General features: G+C 40.1%; 1 pseudogene; it reads right to left on the bottom strand.

Annotated features, from left to right (window-relative positions):
• Window positions 1-516: 516 nt before the first annotated feature.
• Window positions 517-18,899, bottom strand: LOC148189478 (uncharacterized; annotated as a pseudogene).
• Between the last annotated feature and the right edge of the window lie 1,694 nt (window positions 18,900-20,593).

Here is a 20,593-nt window from a genome sequence, read left to right as displayed (position 1 = left end):
CATACTAAGTGAACTGTTTTTTTGTCCATGCTCTGACCTTTGTGCAATGGTGGCATTTTAATGCTCTTGCAGCAGTCATGCTCTCAGGTCCTTGACTCGTGGGCTTTCCTTTGCATTTCCAACATCGATGTTGAAGATTGTGGTTCCAATATTTGGTCAGTTTAGTGTAAAAACTGGAAAGAGCTTCATCATAAGAGAGGCTGAAAACATAGTGAGCTTTGAATAGCCCATCAAAGGCAGCCACTGATGTACTGTAATATACTTAACATAGCAGATGAGCAGATTCCTCCTTAGTCCTACGTCAACCTATATCTCATACTTCTTTACATAGCCCATCAAAGGCAGCCACTGATGTACTGTAATATACTTAACATAGCAGATGAGCAGATTCCTCCTTAGTCCTACGTCAACCTATATCTCATACTTCTTTACATACAACTGCAACTTGATGGTACACACCTAACAAATCTTAGAAGATCGTTGGCTGCCTGTGCTGAGCTAATCTTGGCTTTTTTCTTATGGCCTCTTGATGTAGGGGGCAGGAGGTGCAACAGCAACAAGAGAGCACATCACTATCCCAGCCTTGGAGACAAAAATTATATTTAGACGGAAGTGGAAAAGAATTGGAAAACAATTATTACTTATTTTTTAATACAGCTGCCATTTAACTTAAAACAATAGCCCTGTGACATTACATTAATAACACTGAAATTAATAAGTTCAAACTTTTTTTTTTTTTTTTTTATTTTCTTTTTATTGGATTTTTGCATTCAAGTACAACAAATAAACATACAAAACAGAAATACCCTCCCCAACAACAGGTGCTGCAACAGAACAGAACAGAAAAAAAAAAAAAAAAAAAAAGGGGGGGGGGGGGCACAACAAAAAGCACAGAAACAAAAACAAAAACGAAAATAACAAGTGAAAGGCGTAGACGAAGAGACGTGGTACAGGGAATAAATGTCATGACAGGGTAAGGTCAGATATTAATATTTGTTAGTGGACAGGTCAGAGTCTCTGTAGAAAAGTATGCAAGGGTTTCCAGAGTTTCCAAAATTTGTCCAATTTATGGTTAAGTTCGTAAGTCAGTTTCTCCAGTGGAAGCAAAGCTGATATCTGAGAAATCCACATATCAACAGTAGGAATCTGCAGTGCAGACCAGCGTAGCAAAATACACTTTTTTGCTAGATATAAAAGTATTACTAAGAGAGCTCTGGTATCAGTATCAAATTGTTTGTCTGGAGAGTAATTTAACAGATAAAATGAGGGAGACTGTGTAAACTGTTTGCCAATAACCTCTTGAATCACAGAATGAACCCCTTTCCAGAACACTTGGATACGGTCACATGACCAGAACAGGTGAATAAATGTACCTTTATGAGTTTTACATTTATAACAGAGATCTGAGCTGTTGGGGAAAATCTTCTGGAGGCGGACAGGTGTGAAATAAATCCTGTGGAAAAATTTAAAGTTTTGCTCATGTATAGAAATTGAGGTGCATTTAGGAAAAATCCCATTGCACATCTTTGTCCACTCCACCTGATTAAATGATACCCCCAGATCGCGTTCCCACAGTGGCTTTAAAGGGTCATAAGCAGAGGTATCTGAATACTGCAATAGGTCATAAAACTTTGAAATCATACCTTTACAAAATTTGCCCATTATCATAGCATCTTCCAGCTCTGATAGTTTCAGACGGATTTTGTTAGTTTTTAAAAGACTATCTATAAAATGACGAATTCGAAGATATTTAAAAAAATCTTTGTGAGAGACATCGTAATCAGATCTTATTTGTTCAAATGATTTTAAAGCGTCTGAAACCAGCATGCCTGCAAAATCTGACAGACCCTTAGAAGACCACTCGATCAAACCGATACTCCTAAGCTGTACTGGGAGATCAGGGTTCAGCACCAGAGGGGATCGAACAGATATATCAAAAGGAATATTTAAATGTTTTTTTACGTCCCTCCATGCCAGCAATGTATTGTAAATAATCATGTTATCATGGAGGGATTTAATCTGATCTATATTGTTGATGAAAGGAAGGAATGTAAGTTTCCTGGGATGACAAGCTGAGGACTCCAGACTGATCCATAAAGAGTTCTGACTATTCATAAACCAATTTGCAATTATTTTAAGTTGAGCTGACCAATAATATAGTTGTAGATTGGGTAACGACAGACCACCTTGGCTTGGTAAGTTTAGAAAACCTGACCCTCTGATGTTTATTGTTCCAGATATAACAAGAAATGTGAGAATTCAAAGACTTAAAAAATGATGGAGTTAAATAACAGGGGAGATTTTGAAATAAATAATTTAAACGGGGGAGGATATTCATTTTTATTACATTGACTCTCCCAAGGAGGGAAGTAGGCAGAGAAGACCAGTTTTTCAGGTCATTTTTAATTTTGTAAATCAAAGGGGAATAATTAAAGTCAAACAGCTTATTTAAATCGGCCGAAATAAAAATTCCTAGATATCTAAGACCTGACTCTGACAATTGAAAGGGAGACTGTATACCTACATTCTGGGGAATATTAAAGGGTAAAGCAACAGATTTTCCTAAATTTACTTTATAGCCTGACAGGGCGCTGAAAAAGGTTATGGAACTCAGAACAGCAGGAACTGATTTTTCAGGATCCTTTAAATACAGAAGGACATCATCTGCAAATAAGGAAATGACATGACTTTCCTCCCCAACTGAGATTCCATGTATATCAGGATTAATCCTGATGGCTTCAGCCAGAGGCTCAATAAATAAAGTAAACAATAAGGGTGACAGAGGGCACCCTTGCCTGCAACCTCTGCACACTGGGAAACCTTCAGACATCAGACCATTTGTATTAACAGCAGCTATTGGGTCAGAATAGAGAACTTTAACCAAATTAATGAATTTAGGGCCCAGGCCAAATTTTTCTAATACCGCGAAAAGAAAAGGCCATTCTACGCGATCAAAGGCCTTTTCGGCGTCTAAAGATATAATAAATGCTGGATTTTTATAAGTATTCAAATAATGTATAATGTTAAGTGCACGGCGAACATTATCTGTGCCATGTCTGGATTTAACAAATCCGGCCTGGTCTGGGTTTATAATCTTGGGGAGTATGTTTTCAAGCCTGCGGGCCAATATTTTTGCAATTATTTTATAATCCACATTAAGTAAGCTAATAGGCCTATATGAAGAGCAGTCCTGAGGGTTTTTATCCTTTTTTAAGAGCAAGCTGATAGAGGCCTGCTTCCAAGAAGGAGGGATACCATCTTTTAAAATATTTTTAATAGCAGGCATAAGTATTGGATGGATCTCTGGCCAAAACTTTTTAAAAAATTCTAGTGGAAACCCATCAGGTCCTGGGCATTTACCATTTGGCATAGCCTGAATTGCGGCCCAAACCTCCTCAGGGGTGAATGCAGCATTTAAAATGGAACGATCCTCCTCCGCAATTGTAGGTAGTGAAATAGTGCTTAAATACGAAGCAATATTTGGATTAGTGCCCGCTGAACTGTAAAGAGATTTATAAAAATCCCTGAATGTATTATTAATTATCAGTGGATCGCATGAAACATTACCAGACGGTGATCTTATCATATTAATGACGCGGTCACTGTTCTGATTTTTCAGTTGGTGTGCAAGTAAACGACTGGATTTATTATTAAATTCATAGTATTTCTGTTTAGTAAAGAGTAGGAGCTTCTGAATATGACGGGTGTGATCCATATTAAGTTCAGTCCTAGCAGATACTAATGCCTTTAAATTGGGAGCTGTAGGTGTTTGTTTATGTACCTGTTCCAGCTTAGCAACTTCTTTTTCAAGATTTTTCCTATGACCGTCTCTTAATTTCTTTTGATGAGAGGTGTATGAAATAAGAGTTCAAACTGTTTTAAATGGCTGTCAGTTAAACTTCTTAGTAATTTTGCAGTCAATATTTAAATGATCATATTTGAGGACTGCTAATTTACATTTATTTTACTGTTGCACACTGGAATTATCAAAACAAGCAACTGGGTATATATTGGATACAGGTAAACAGTTAAATACAGGTCTCTATTTACCGTAGTCATTGTCCATCTCAGGGTCAAAAGATGCCCGCAGCTCCTCAACATGGAGGAAAGACTCTGGCTTTCTGCAATGACTTTGGGCTTGAAATATGAAGGCCATTTTGCAAGGAACTTTCCAGATACCTCGTCCCCAAACATCATGGAAAAATCCTGGTCAATCTTAAAACCAAGACAAAATATCCATACACAGGTTACTTGAATATAGAAGGATTTAGCTTTCAAATACTTATTATGCTGTCAAATAATCTATGGATATCCTTACCAATCCAGGTATGTCAAGGAAACGAGAGAACACATCCAAGACTTAGGAAGTTGCATCCTGGTCATGAACCAGTTACTGTCTGTATTCGAAGGTGGCTCTCATCTTCTCTTTGACCATAGAGTTATCTGTTGAGTATCTGATTATCGAGAGGGCCACTCTGCTATCCTCACCAAGGAGCTGTTCACCAATCAAGAGCGGGCTGTTGGGCTGTCATGGAGATTAGACTTTGAACGCCCGCGGCAGCCATCATGGGTGTTGCGTTGGACTGTCTTGAGTCGCCAAGTAAGATAGCCAGTATTTGCCTCAGCATCATAGTAATGTTCCTGTTCACATATGCATGCACATACAATTACACACACACACACACACACACACACACACACACACCAAAACACAATCACAGCCATCACAAATATAAGGCAGACATAGATTAATGACATAAGTACAATAGCAGTTTTTGGATTCCAAAGACACATTAAAACTCCCATATCCATTCTTTGAGTATGGATCTTGAAGATATGGAAAAAGGGTCACAATTCCCAGCACGTAACTGGTCTGCACACTTTTGAGTGGAATCCTCCTTTTGAAACAAAATATTTATTATATTTTTGTCTAATTCATGTGTTTTCCTTAGTCATTTGAAGTGATTTCTTTCCCATATAATTCTGTTATTTCTCCAACTACAATGTTGATCATCTGTCTACGTTTTGCATCTGACAGCGTCTTAGTTTTGTCATACTCTTAGAAGATTTCTTCACCCTTTGGATTGGACCTCAGTACAGTATCAACTTTCTGCAAAATATAGTTTTTTTTTTCAAACTATTCACCTCACGTTTATGCAAATTACATTGAATTGGTAAAGTAAGTTTTGTCTGATTTATGTTAGTTTGCCGTACTACAAGAACCTGGTATGAGTTACTAATACTTATAATTTAATGCATTTGTAGACAGTTTCTAGGTTTACCTGTCTTGCTTCATTGCAATCCAGCTCTTTCTTTCCTCTCTTCCTGTTATATGTGGATGGGAGGATTATAGTCGAATCAGATGAAATAGAAGAAGCTGGTGATGCTGAGGGGTCTAGCAATGGAACTGGTGATGGTGGGGGTTCTGGCAATACTGATGACTGTGATTCATCTTCCACCAAATGAATGTCAATATCTAAGGACTGGTCAAAAGAGGAATGAAAAAAGCATACATACACACATATACTGATTAGTGGAACCAACACTTTTTTTAAATTATTATTTGTAATTTAAGTTAATTACCATGTTAAATGAATCAGAGTTTAAGTCATCAACATCATAGAACATGCATTAAACTGGTGTAGTAACTTATACAAACTACTCCCTAAAACTATGACATCTATCTATCTATGACAAAGTATTAGTTGAAAATTAGGAGCAATACTGATGAATGCATATCAGACTAAGGCTGAGTAAATACATACATACATATATATTCAATAGCCTTACCTGTTACTGGACACTGGTGGTATCCAACCTTGAAGTTTCGGACCCCTAACTTTATCAGCTCATCAAATATGTTTGTGTCAACCTCGGTATCTGATATAATTGAAAAATTAAGCGATCAAATTAACCATCTCATTTGTAAATTTAGTTATTTTAGCGTTTTTTTTTTGTTTTGTTTTGTTTTTTTAGATTATAGTAAAATACGCTATACAAACCTTCTCGAATAAACTGGAAGAAATCAAAGTTTTCATCAGTTTGTGGACCTTTTATGTGTTTTTGGACTCCTCCATGTTCCACCTTTGTCAGCATTTTCTAAATGCAATTTAAACATTAATGAAAAGTTAGATTTCTCCACATTTTTTCAGGCCAAATGTAGTTAAAAAAAAGTAATTTTTGTCAGTTTGAGCCAATATCTTGTGACTTTTACAATGTAAATGGCTTACCAGAGAAAACGTCAGGAGAAGATACTAATCCATCTTCTGTTTCTAAAGACAGTCTAAGGTCAAGTCAAGTCAGTTTTATTTATAGAGCCCATTATCACAAAACATGGTTTGCCTCAGAGGGCTTTACAGTGTACGACATCCCTCTGCCCTTAGACCCTCACATCACCCAAGGAAAAACTCCCGAGAAAGAACCCCTGTAATGGGGAAAAAAAGGAAGAAACCTCAGGAAGAGCGGTAGAGGACAGGACGGACAGACGAGCAATAGATGTCGTAAATAGCAAATGAAATACAATCATGGCAAAAAAGGAAAGAGAAAGAGAGAGGGGGAGAGAGGGGGAGAGAGGCACAGCAATAATAGAAACAGATGCATGTCATATTACAATAATGGTAGGTGTGAAATTAGCAATTGCACTCTATGATGATGTTGAGGGAGATGATAAAAGTCTCATGCATATGTTGAAAGGGAGCTGTCCAAAGGCAAGATCACAGCATCGGTGTAACCAGGACCAGACCACAATCAGGGCGAGCTGGGGGCACAGTATCAGTACAGCCACAGCACGAGCACAACCAAAGGCAGGGTCGCAGCATCAGCACAGCTATCACCACGGTCAGGCACAGTCAAGGTTACAGCCAGGATCCAGGAAAACTAGGAAACAAGGGAGCAGGAATGCTCCCGAGAGGCAGCAGGATTAGCGTAGTGCAATTTAACAGACCCAGGCTCTGAAATCGCGAGCCCCAGGTAGTGAGAGTACCACATGGCTAACACAGAGCTAAGCTAAGCTTGCAAATGGCAATGCAGTTAACAGACATGCGTGATTTCCGATGGCGGCATTGAGAGAAGGAAAGGAGCTCAGCTTATCAGAGGAAGTCTCCCGGCAGGTTAAACCTATGTCAGCCTAACTATGGGCTGGTCCAGGCAGCCTGAGCCAGCCCTAATTATAAGCTTTATCAAAGAGGAAAGTCTTAAGTCTACCCTTAAAAGTTGAAACAGTGTCTGCCTCCCTGACCGAAAATGGAAGATGGTTCCATAGCAGAGGAGCGTGGTAGCTGAAGGCTCTGGTTCCTATCCTACTTTTGGAAATTTTGGGAACCACAAGTAACCCTGCATTTTCAGAGCGCAGTGATCTTGAGGGTTGGTAAGGAACTATGAGCTGTGACAGATAGGACGGAGCCTGACCATTTAGAGCTTTGTAAGTAAGGAGGAGGATTTTAAATTCAATCCTGGATTTCACAGGGAGCCAGTGCAGAGAAGCTAAAACAGGAGAAATATGATCCCTTTTCTTGCTTCCCGTTACAACACGAGCAGCAGCGTTCTGCACCAGTTGGAGAGACCTAAGAGATTTGTTGGGGCAACCAAATAATAGGGAATTACAGTAATCCAGCCTAGAGGTGACAAATGATTGTACTAATTTTTCAGCATCTGTTTGGGAAAGGATATGTCTAATTTTTGCGATGTTACAATTAAAGAAATTCATAAAGTCGTCACTGCTTAGGGCCGAAGGAATACAAGGCTCTATGGAGCTGTGACTCTGAGTCAACCTGGCTACAGTGCTGAAAAGAAACCTGGGATTGTTTTTGTTTTCCTCAATTAATGATGAATAATAGTTTGCCCTGGCATGGCGGAGGGCCTTCTTATACACTTTAAGACGATCCAGCCAGACTAAACGGGACTCTTCCAGTTTGGTTGAACGCCAATGTCTTTCAAATTTTCGCGATGTTTGTTTCAATTTGTGAATCTGGAGGTTAAACCATGGAGCTAATTTTCTTTGTTTCATTATTTTCTTCTTGAAGGGTGCAACAGTATCAAGAGCTGATAGCAGTGAGCCAGTAGAATTATTGATGAGACAGTCAATTTGAGAATGACTTAAGTTAGTAGTAGTGTGCTCAGTCGCTGTAAGACATGGTAATGATGTCAATGCAGAAGGAATCAGTTTCCTAAATTGAGCCACTGCTGAATCAGATAGACATCTAGAATAGTAACTCTTACTGAGAGGCTTGTAGTCGAGTAATAAAAATTTGAAAGTTATTAAATAATGGTCTGACAGAGCAGGAATCTCAGGAAAGACTAATAAATCTGCAATATTGATGCCGTATGCAAGGACTAGATCGAGGGTGTGATTGTAGCGGTGGGTGGGTTTATGTACACACTGACTGAAGCCTATTGAATCCAAAAGTGTGGAGAAAGCAGAACTAAGGCTATCACTATTAACATCCATGTGAATGTTAAAATCCCCTACGATAATAATTTTGTCTGATTTGAGCACTAAAGTTGATATAAGCTCAGAGAATTCAGATAGAAATTCAGAGTATGGGCTGGGGGCGCGGTACACTATGACAAATAGAATTGACTGTAGAGTTTTCCAGGATGGGTGAGAAAGACTAAGAAAAAGGCTTTTAAATGAATTATAGTTTAGCTTAGCCTTAGTGTGAATTGCTAAGCTTGAATCAAAAATAGCAGCGACTCCCCCTCCTCGGCCAGTGTCGATTCATTCAGGCTAACGTACTCTTCAGGACAAAGCCAGGTCTCAGTGAGGCATAATAAATCAATATGATTATCCAATATTAAATCAGTGACTAAATGAGGTACAGAAAAGCTTTCATTTTTATGTCATAGAGATCTGGTATCTAAAATTTTAGATACCACAATGAAACTCACTATGAACTGTAATTATGTGATGACTGTAAAAGTCGGCGGGGGCCCTTCTGTGCGGATTTTGCATGTTCTCCTCGTGTCTGCGTGCGTTCTCTCCGAGGTCTCCAGCTTCCTCCCACAGTCCAAAGACATGCAATTTAGGTTGATTGGTAACTCTAAATTGCCCTTAGGTGTGACTGTGAGAATGGATGGTTGTCTGTCTATATGTGTCGGCCCTGCGATAGTCTGGCGAGCTGTCCAGGGTGTAGCCCACCTTCCGCCCGATGACAGCTGGGATTGACTCCAGCCCCCCGCGACCCTTACGGGGACAAGCGGTTTCAGAAAATGACTGACTGACTGACTGACTGACTGACTGTAAAAGTCACGAACTTGAGAAAACTTAAGAAAACTGGAAACATATCAACACCAACATAAATACAAATGTTAACACTAACTTAATGCTAACAGCCCACAACCGATACGGTGCTTAATTAGAGTTAACTTGCTCACTTTTGTTAATCTTGAGTCTAAAACATTTATCACAACAGATACAGTCTTTACCATCAAATTTAAAGTTTTAGCGAACCGAATGAACTAAAATCCTCACTGCCTAGCGTGGCTAATGTGGTGGCATTAGACAGACCAGGTGCCAGAAGGGTAATACAAATATTAAAACCTGACGTGAACAGAGAGTAGCTCGTACTTACCGAATAACGTCGACTAAAAACCACGGTGAAACGCACAGCCAGCAGCTTCACCAGAGGCTCCTCAGTTGGTGTGTCGCGCCTGTAGCTGTGTAGCATGGTGGGGGTGGGCTGAAATGTAGGGGATTTGACTCTATTCAGAGTAGAATTAACTCTGATTTTGCTTAGATTTTACCAACACCAGAAATATAACTCTTCTCAATATGCTGTGTAGCTTTGCTAGAGTTGAGTGTTGATAAAAGAAAAAGTGAAAAAAAGAACCATAAGTTGTATTTGAATTACTCTCTCTTACTCTGATCGCTATGATCTTAAATTAAAATATTCTCATCTCTTTTAGTTTACAATTTGGCCTCATAACACTTAAACATATTCTATTATATTCTATTCTAAAACCCTCTGAGAGTAATGGCGAGTAGGGTTGCAAAGTTCAGAAACTTTCCATTGGAAGTTAAACTGGGGAATTTCGGGAATATATATATATATTTAAAAAAGCCCCATTCAAAATTTTTAATGAAAATAACGAACAGCTTGTAAAAATACTAATGCAATGGCATGAACAGATATATAAATTATAAATTATTGGCTAGTTAGCCTAGCCAAACACCTGGAATGGTCTTCAAAATACTTTACAATTGATGTACAGAAAAAAATCTTGCAGGAGGTAGAAAAAGCAGTATCACATGAGGTAGCTAGCATCATAATAAGATCATGCCTCTTAAGATAGCCTCTTAATTGGTCAATGAAATGGTGCTAGCTATAGCTTACATTTAGTCTACTGTATGAATACATTTTCATGTGATATTTGCAAATGAAACATTAATACCATAAATCAAATATATTTATCCCATAATATCATCAATACTTTCTTCACTTTATGTAGTCCACAGGCTCAAACGTGTGGCTTCAATTGTCTTGTGCTCGGGGCTCAAAAATGTGGCCTCAATAGTCCAATCATCTGTCCATGTGATGGAGGAATGCATGAGGAATGCATGGAGGAGTACACGCAGGGGGCATGGCCTCAATACAGCTGCAGTGGGCAGTGCACTATGTGCATGTGATTGAGGAATAGCAAAGATATAGAGTGGTGAAGGGATGATATATTTTTGTAGGCCAACCAGGCAGTAAGCATCGCACTGGTTTAGTTTATGAGATTTACACGTTTTGTTCAGCTTGATAATCTTCACAGATGAATACCACTTTTGTGAGTTTTGAAGCAAATGAAATCGCCAGAAGCAAAAAGCTGTTGTTAGGCTATACACGAACTACATCACGGTCGCATGACTTAAACATCACAACGTTAAAACGTGATTGAGAAATATTATAAGCAGATAAATCAACAAGTTCGAGTGTGACTCTGTAAAGCTGTGAAGGCATACAAGTGGGTCTAATGAGTTTCTGTGTCCAGTGTAAGGACATCTAATGTCCGGACAAACACTGTAGTCCCATTTAGCCACTTGTTAGCACCTGCTTTCTCCCCAACTATATTTAAATCCCTGTTAAAGGCCAACCTTCAATTTACTAAATTCCAGATTTATTCCCATTTATTCCCATAAATTCCTGTTAATTCCCATAAATTCCTGTTAAATCCCATGGAAAGTTACCAACTTTGAAAACTGATCCATTTGAAAAATGGAATTTTGCTACCCTAGTTGTGAGCATCTGGCATTCACAATGTTGCCTTTTGAAGCCTCTGTTTTTAAGCTAGTGCAAAGACAATGCTAATACATGGTAACAACATCTTTGCTAACATTAGCCATGTTGAGCCAAGTCACCTTGTGCTGCTAGCTCAAGGGCTAAATTTAGCATGGACATATATAATAGTTAGAGGGTGAAAGTTTTTTATGGTGAGATCTGCAATGCCTTAGTGTGAAGTGAATGCTTCTAGTAATGTTAGTTGCTCACCTTGTCATCTTTAATAACAGGAGATTATAAAAAAAAAAACCTGCAGCTCCTCTGTAACAGCACTAGAAGAAAGCAAAGCAAATGTGCCGGCAGAATTTGCGCCGGTCTTTGGCCACAGAGAAGGTAGAAGAAGGTAGAAGGTAGATTTATTGGTCATTTTTTAAACCAAGTTTAAAAAAAAATGAATTATTTTTGTCCTTGATCCTGCTACATTCAGCTTTCAGTTTTGTTTCTCCCCTCTGGTCTTACTTGCTCCTGGGCACATGCCACCGGTGGGGATCCTCTCGCAGTCTGCTGAGTTCAGTCCAAAACCAACACAACTATTCCTGCTGTTTATAAGTGCTTTTCTGTCATAGATAAGTCGTGCTTCAGCAGAAGGGGTCATGGTGTTGAAAAAAAGGAATAAAATACATCAAAAAAGTAGCAAGGATTTGAAGAGGTACTGGCTGCTGCATCCACATGCGCTGCCGTTGTTATAGCAACGAGATAGGCATTGCCGCAGGGCCAGAGGCTTTTCCATCTCCTGTTATTGAGGACGACAAGGTGAGCTACTTTGACATACAATAAGCATAATTTGACATTGAGGTGTAGCAGATGTGGAAGCTATATGTATTTTAGGGTTAGGGTTAGGGTTAGGGTACAAAGGTTAGTTTGTAGGGACTGTTCGTTATTTATGAGGGGGAAGTGGTGATGCAAAAAACTAACAGCATAATAATATATATACATATATATATATATATATATATATACATATATATATACATATACATATAACTTTAAATAATGATGGAGCTGTAACAAGCTTTGTAGTATATAAAACAAAAACAGCTCCTTATAAACCATTAAATGTAGTATTGTAGTTATAAACAAATACAATTAGCAGAAACAATGCCAGATAAATTTAAATCATGAAAAAAATGGGATGTTTATAATATAGTTTTTTATAAGAAGGTTATGATGCACTTGCCAAAACTATTTAAAATGGTTTAGCTTCCTCAGAATCAGGTGCGTCTTATAGGTAAATAGGTAAATAGGTAAATAGGTATAGGTAAATAATTGATCTACCTACGATGTGGTTTTATCTGCATGAGAGATAAAGTGTGTTGTGCTCTCTCCACAGTGATCCTGTCATTCTTGTTTAGCTGCAGTTCCTAGTGGTCCTTCAGCACCTTGAGTTCTGTCACACAGCTGTCTGCACACTTGTTGGGGGCGAGTTCAAACACATACACATACACATACACATACACATACACATACACACACACATACACGCGCACACACACACACACACAGCTTGTGGATTTTGGAACATTCTACACTTGACTGTTTTTAAATTTTTTTTTTATAATTTTGTTGCTGTGGCATAATTATTATAAGTTTATTATTGTTATTATTCTTATTATTTTTGCATTTTTAAGATATTATTTACGATGACTTTTTACACTTTATGTTATACTGTAGTATACATTTTCTCTACCATACTACACTGATTTTTTTAAAGGCATACTATACAAAGACTTTTTGCAGTGTGATGACCTACTATATTTTTATTTTTGAAGACATATTCTACATTGACTTTTTTCCATTTTTGTGATATACTATTGTATGATGTTTTCATTCACTAGGACTTTTTGTAAGTATGTATGTTTGACATACCATACTATGGTGATTTTTTTTGGTTTGTTTTTGCATTATTGAGACATACTATAATATGACATTTCATTTTTCTTTTCCTTTTTTATGAGACCTTTTGTCTTGAATGATTAATTACTGTATAATTTTTAATTTTTTATGGCATACTTTAACTTTTTTCTATTTTTATGAACATGACAGACATTTCTTTGTATGACTGATCAAATAGACTAAGAAAGTTTGATTTAAATAAATGTTTAAATTCTCTGGTGACACATACTCCAAGATAGTTGAAACAGTCAGTCACGACCTTTTATATAAAATTTGTATACTTGAGTTAAGGGGCCTCCTTACTAATGCTGTGCTTCTGATAAGGAAGTGGCTGGTTTTGAGACAAACAGAAACAAATCGTCTGCATATAGAAAGACCTTATGCTCGACACCTCCCCTCCAAATCCCCTGTATCCCTCTGTTGCCACGCATGGCAAATGCGATTGGCTCGATGGCAATGGAGAAAAGGAATGGACTTAAAAGGCCTGTCTAGTACCACAATGTAGTTTAAAATATTCAGAGTAATGACTATTTGTGAGCACAGAAGCAAGAGGGTATGTATAAAGTAATTTAACCTAGGAACAGGAGTATAAAATGATAAATAACCTTCAAATATCATAGAATGAGTGACAGTGTTTTTCAAATCCAGTTTGATCAGGTGATATGACAGAAATACCCTCCAATCTGTGATCCAAAACCTTTGCCAGGATCTTCACATCTGCATTTAATAATGATATAGGCTTATAAAAGGCACAGTCTAATGGGTCCTTATCTTTTTTAGCAACAGGTAGATACAGGCCTGGCTGAATGAAGGAGGAAGTGCACCTGAGTCAAAAGAGTCAGAAAATACTAAACAACAAAAGGGAGCAAGATCAGGAGAGAACTTGTTGAAAAAATCTGTTGGGAACCCATCGGGGCCAGGAGATTTAAAATTGGCAGCATGACTTTTGTCAGATTTTTTTTTTTACATATTATTCTTTAATTTCTATTTCTATTTTTATGACGTTACTCAGACTTTTTATTTTTATTCATACATTTTTCTGATTTGATGACTATTTTTTTGCATTTTGATGACATATGATAACATGACACTATACTATGACTTCCAGATTTTTAAAACATGCTACACTATTACCCTTTTACCGTTTTATTGATGACATACCATACTGACTTTTTGTCTGACACTCATGACATTTGACTTAAATGGCTGAATGGCTATGGCTTAAATTTTTTTTACAACTTTACCATGGTGTTTTTTTTTTTTAATTGTTGTATTAAATGACATACTTTACAGTGAAGTTTCTTTTTCTATTGTTGTATTAAATTACATACTTTACTGTGAAGTTTCTTTTTGACTAGCTTGTTTTCAGTCATGTGATCCTGATGACACGTGAAAATCAGGGCACAAGAAGAACACTGGCTGGGAATCATTGTGAATGGAGGAAAGTGAAAACACTGAAGCTGGATGTGTACATAATAATTGGCACTCTTTTGGGGGGTAAACCTGGTCTTATCTGGAGGGATGGCCCCCATCCCACTTTGGATGGGGCTGCTCTCCTATCTAGGAATCTAGGCCGAGTTTATTAGAAGCCCAAAGTCATGACATCCCATAGTTAGGACCAGGGTGCAGAGTCCCAGTCTTACACGCTTATCTGAGCTTCTAGCACAATCACACACCCATAATGTAAATGTTATAAAAACGGCATCTGTCCCCCGACCACTTCCAGGGGGAGTTGCTGCTATTTTTGATTCAAGCTTAGCAATTTACCCTGAAGCTAAGCTAAACTACAGTTCATTTGAAAGCCTTTTCCTTAATCTTTCTCACCCATCCTGGAAAACTCTACAGCCAATTCTATTTGTTATAGTGTACTGCGTCCCCTGCCCATACTGTGAATTTCTATCTGAATTCTCTGAGCTTATATCAAGTTTAGTGCTTAAATCAGACAAAGTAATTATTGTAGGGGATTTTAACATTCACATGGATATCAATTGTGATAGCCTTAGCTCTGCTTTTTCCACGTTTTTGGATTCAATTGGCTTCAGTCAGTGTGTACATAAACCCAATCACTGCTACAACCACACCCTAGATCTTGTCCTAGCATACGACATTGATATTGAAGATTTATTAGTCTTCCCAGAGAATCCCACTCTGTCAGACCATTATTTAATAACTTTCAATTTTTTATTACTCAACTACAAGTCTCTCAGCAAGAGTTACTACTCTAGATGTCTATCTGATTCAGCAGTGGCTAAATTTAAGAAATTGATTCCTTCTGCATTGACATCGTTACCATGTCTTACAGTGACTGAGAATACTCTTACTAACTAAGTCATTCTCAAATTGATTGTCTTGTTTATAGTGCTACTGGCTCACTGCGATCAGCTCTCGACTCTGTTGCACCTTTCAAGAAGAAAATAATGAAACAGAGAAAATTAACCCCATGTTTTACCCAGATCCGCAAATTGAAACAAACATTGCGAAAAATTTGAAAGAAATTGGTGTTCAACCAAGATCGGAGAGTCCTGTTTAGTCTGGCTGGATCGTCTTAAAATGTATAAGAAGGCCCTCTGCCATGCCAGAGCAAACTATTACTCGTCATAAATTGAAATTAAAAACAATTCCAGGTTTCTTTTCAACACTGTAGCCAGACTGACTCAGAGTCACAGCTCCATAGAGCCTTGTATTCCTTTGGCCCTAAGGAGTGGTGACTTTATGAGTTTTTTTTAATGATAAAACAATAAAAACAATTCGAGATAGAATCCATCACCTCTTGCCCTTAACTGACCTGACCCCGTACTCAGGTAGCTTGACTATGGCAGCAAGGCCTGGAATTTATTTGGACCGTTTTTCCCCCATTTCCCCCTAAGCCATCAACATGCCTGCTAGACCCAATCCCAACTCGGCTACTAAAGGCAGCTTATTAGACAATTCTTTATTAGATAAAATCAATGCGTCTTTATTACCGGGATATGTACCACAGTCCTATAAAGTAGCTGTCATTAAACCTCTTCTAAAGAAGCCCACCCTCGAGCCTGAGATTTTAACTAACTATACACCGATATCTAATCTCCCTGTTATTTCTAAAATTCTTGAGAAAGTGGTTGCTCATCAACTCTGTGACTTTCTCCAAGATAATAGTTTATTCGAGAACTTTCAGTCAGGCTTTAGACTTCATCATAACACAGAGACCGCACTAGTAAAAAATTACTTATGACTTATTGATTGCTCCTGATTCAGGTCTGGTCTCTATTTTAATGCTTTTAGATCTCAGTGCCGCTTTGACACCATTGACCATCATATCTTGCTGCACAGAATGGAACAGTTAATCAGCCTTAAAAGAACAGCACTAACCTGGTTTAAATCTTACTTATCAGATTGTTCCCAATCTGTTCACATCAATGATCAATTGTCTGCACATACTAAGGTCTGCTTTCGTCTTCAGAGTGCCACAAGGTTCTGTACTTGGACCAATCCTTTTTACTTTATATATGCTTCCTCTAGGCAACATTATTAGAAAACACTCTATAAATTTTAATTATAATGCTGACGATACGCAAATGTATCTATCTATGAAACCAGATGAAATTGATCAGCTATCTTCACTTCAAACATGTCTTAAGGACGTAAAAGCCTGGATGAGCCGTAATTTCTTGATGTTGAATTCAGACAAAACTGAAGTTATTGTTCTTGGCCCAAAACACATCAGAAACTCCCTTTCCAACAATGTAATTTCTCCAGATGGTATTACCTTGGCCTCTAGCACATCTGTAAGGAACCTCAGAGTTTTATTTGATCAAGATTTATCTTTTGCCTCCCTTCCATCCATTCCATCCATCCATCCATTTTCTTCCGCTTATCTGGAGTCGGGTCGTGGGGGCAGCAGCCTAAGCAGTGAAGCCCAGACTTCCCTCTCTCTGGCTACTTCGTCCAGCTCTTCCCAGGGGATCCCGAGGCGTTCCCAGGCCAGCTGTGAGACATAGTCTCTCCAGCATGTCCTGGGTCTTCCCCGGGGTCTCCTACCGGTGGGACATGCCCTGAACACCTCCCCAGGAAGGTGTCCAGAAGGCATTCTAATTAGATGCCCAAGCCACCTCATCTGGCTCTTCTCAACACGGAGGAGCAGCGGCTCTACTCCAAGCCCCTCCCGGATGACCGAGCTTCTCACCCTATCTCTAAGGGAGAGCCCAGCCACCCTACGGAGGAAACTCATTTCGGCCGCTTGTAACCACGATCTTGTTCTTTCGGTCACTACCCAAAGCTTGTGACCATAGGTGAGGGTAGGAACGAAGATCGACCGGTAAATCGCTTGCCTTTCGGCTCAGCTCCCTCTTCACTACGACAGATCGGTGAAGAGTCCGCATTACTGCAGACGCTGCACCGATCTGCCTGTCAGTCTCCCGCTCCATCCTTCCCTCGCTCATGAACAAGACCCCGAGGTACTTAAACTCCTCCACTTGGGGCAGGATCTCGTCCCCAATCTGGAGGGGGCACTCCACCGTTTTCCGGCTGAGAACCATGGCCTCAGATATGAAGGTGATGATTCTCATCCTGGCCACTTCACACTCAGCTGCGAACCGATCCAGTGAGAGCTGGAGGTCACGGCCTGATGAAGCCAACAGGACCACATCATCTGCAAAAAGCAGAGACCCAATCCTGATGTCACCAAACCGGACCCCCTCAACACCCTGGCTGTGCCTAGAAATTCCAGAGTTGGACCACAGTTCCACGACCGGAGCGAAAACTGCATTGCTCCTCCTGAATCCGGGGTTCAACTATCCGGCGGACCCTCCTCTCTAGTGCCCCCGAATAGACCTTACCAGGGAGGCTGAGGAGTGTGATCCCCCTGTTGTTGGAACACACCCTCCGGTCCCCCTTCTTAAAAAGAGGGACCACCACCCCAGTCTGCCAGTCCAGCGCGTATGGACACCCTTATGCTTGAACATGGTGTTTGTTATGGACAATCTGTGGTGAGCAGTTCAATAACAAAACAGATCGGGGGGGGGGCATTCCTCCCAATCACACCCCTCTAGGTCTCAATGTTGTTGCCAACATGAGCGTTGAAGTCCCCCAGCAGAACGAGGGAGTCCCCAGAAGGAGCACTCTCCAGCACCCCCTCTCAGGACTCCAAAAGGGATAGGGTGGATACTCTGAACTGCTGTTTGGACCATAGGCACAAACGACAGTCAGGATCCGTCCCCCCACCCGAAGGTGGAGGGAGGCTACCCTCTCAATCACTGGGGTAAACCTCAACAAACATGCACCAAGCTGGGGGGCAATAATTATTGCCACCCCTGCCTGGCGCCTCTCACCAATGGCAACTCCAGAGTGGAAGAGAGTCCATCCCCTCTCAAGAAGACTGGTTCCGGAGCCCATGCTGCGTGTCGAGGTAAGGCCGACTATATCTAGTCGGAACTTCTCAACCTCGCGCACAAGCTCAGGTTCCTTCCCCACCGGAGAGCTGACATTCCACGTCCCCAGAGCTAGCTTCTGCAGCCGAGGATCGGACCGCCAAGGTCCCCGCCTTCCGCTGCCGCCCAACTCACACAGCACCTGACCCCTATGGCCCCTCCTACGGGTGGTGAGCCCATGGGCAGGAGGACCCACATCGCCATGCCCAGCCTGTGCCTGGCCAGGCCCCATGGGTGAAGGCCCAGCCACCAGGCGCTTGCCATCGAGCCCCACCCCCAGGCCTGGCTCCAGGGGGGGGCCCTGGTGACCTGCATCCGGGCGAGGGAAACTCTGAACCATTCTTCTTTTTCATCATGAGGGTCCGGTGAGCTAGACCAGAGTCTGGTCCCTCCCCTAGGACCTGTTTGCCATGAGTGACCCTACCAGGGGCATAAAGCCCCCGACAACCGAGCTCCTAGTCTTAAGACTAGGTAGACTTAAGACCTTCCTTTTTGATAAAGTTTATAATTAGAGCTGGCTCAGGTTGCCTGGACCTGTCCGTAGTTAGGCTGACATAGGTTTAATCTGCTGGGGGACTTTCTATAGGGGTCAGAGAGCAGTGGAGACTAACACTGCTCTCTGACCTTTATATTTAAGCCATAATAGCTAATTAGTGACCCTAGTTTCATTATTGTGTATGTTCCTGAAGCACAAGTTTCTTGTGCTCAGTTGAAATCCCCATCTGTGTGACAGGGAGGTGGCAGAGCTTTCAGCCCGATCCCGCGGAGATGGTTTTGAGTCTGTTCAGAGCTGTGTAGCGGATATTAATAACTACGTAAAAATTTGGACTTTGCACTCGTTAAAGTAAAAGGGGCACCATTCTCCATTCAGGAAAAATTTTATCTTAGATTATGACAGTGTTACAACATGTCATCATTCTAATCAGTATCACAATCCCTACAGTTTATCCTGTATACATTGATCTTGTTTCTCTCATGAAATAATATTCACAGACAACGACTTGGCGATAAGTGAAGCCTTTTTATTTATATTATATGAAGTGATGATAAAACAGAATAAGAAATATGGCATATAAATGAGGTTAAACCAAGAAAAGGGAACAAGGTAATGTAACTTGTATTCAGGTGATGTAAACGATTAATTATAGATGATAGTGGGGAGAGACGTGTGATCTTATGGAGCGGGGACGCTCGCTGAACAGTAATTTAATATTCCGTAATTTAATTAGAACATCGCTATACGACATCAACTCTGATCGTTAGAAGATGTTACTTTGCCTACTTTTGCCGACTTGAACAGACTTCTCCTTGGAGGTCCAGATCGTCGCCTTGCTCCGGTAGAGGGCTGCTGCGCGTCTTCCAGACGAGGTGACCCACTGAAAGGCGGCGGGGGCAGGGATGATGGAGTCGGTGTACGGCGGACTTTAACTGGCCTCAGTGTTCGCCTCAGCAAACCGGTAAAAGCCTTTGAACAAAGTCTTTAAGGGCAGGCTGCGGATGCTGACAATTTTGTACAGCAGGAGTTGCCTTCAGATCCGTGGCAGAGTTGACGGCGGATCGAGGAATGTCCTTCTTCAATTAAACTCGCAGTAGTAATCAAAAAGTAGTCCAGTTGGCCTGACGGAGTTACTTTGGACTATTATCTCAAGCCTATTTGAGGTGAAATAAACAAGACGTCTTTGCTGACCAGAAACGGCGTTTAAAACAAACGTTAAGAAAATAGAAAGAAAAGCTTAGAAAGTTACGATTCAGGCACGTTTTAACGTGCAGTCGCGGCTCCTCTTGTAAAACTTTTGGAACAAAAGTAAACTTTGGGTGAGCGAGAATCAATAATCAAAGTGTTTTTATTGATTTTCACATTCAGACATCAAACCTCCATTCAAACCAAGATAATAGGACTGAACTTATTCATCACAAATGTAGAACTAAACTACAGACAAAACAGTGACAAGACAAATCATACTAATACTAAACATCAGACACACCCACCACCCATGATAATAAGAAGAAAATAGATGACAAAATAAATTAATT

This window comes from Plectropomus leopardus, chromosome 5, assembly GCF_026936395.1.
Source record: "Plectropomus leopardus strain MGB_pleo_1.0 chromosome 5, ASM2693639v1, whole genome shotgun sequence".
NCBI classification, from domain to species: Eukaryota; Metazoa; Chordata; class Actinopteri; order Perciformes; family Serranidae; genus Plectropomus; species Plectropomus leopardus.
Note: the sequence above shows the minus strand (reverse complement) of the source record. Positions and strands in the feature narration are given on the sequence as shown.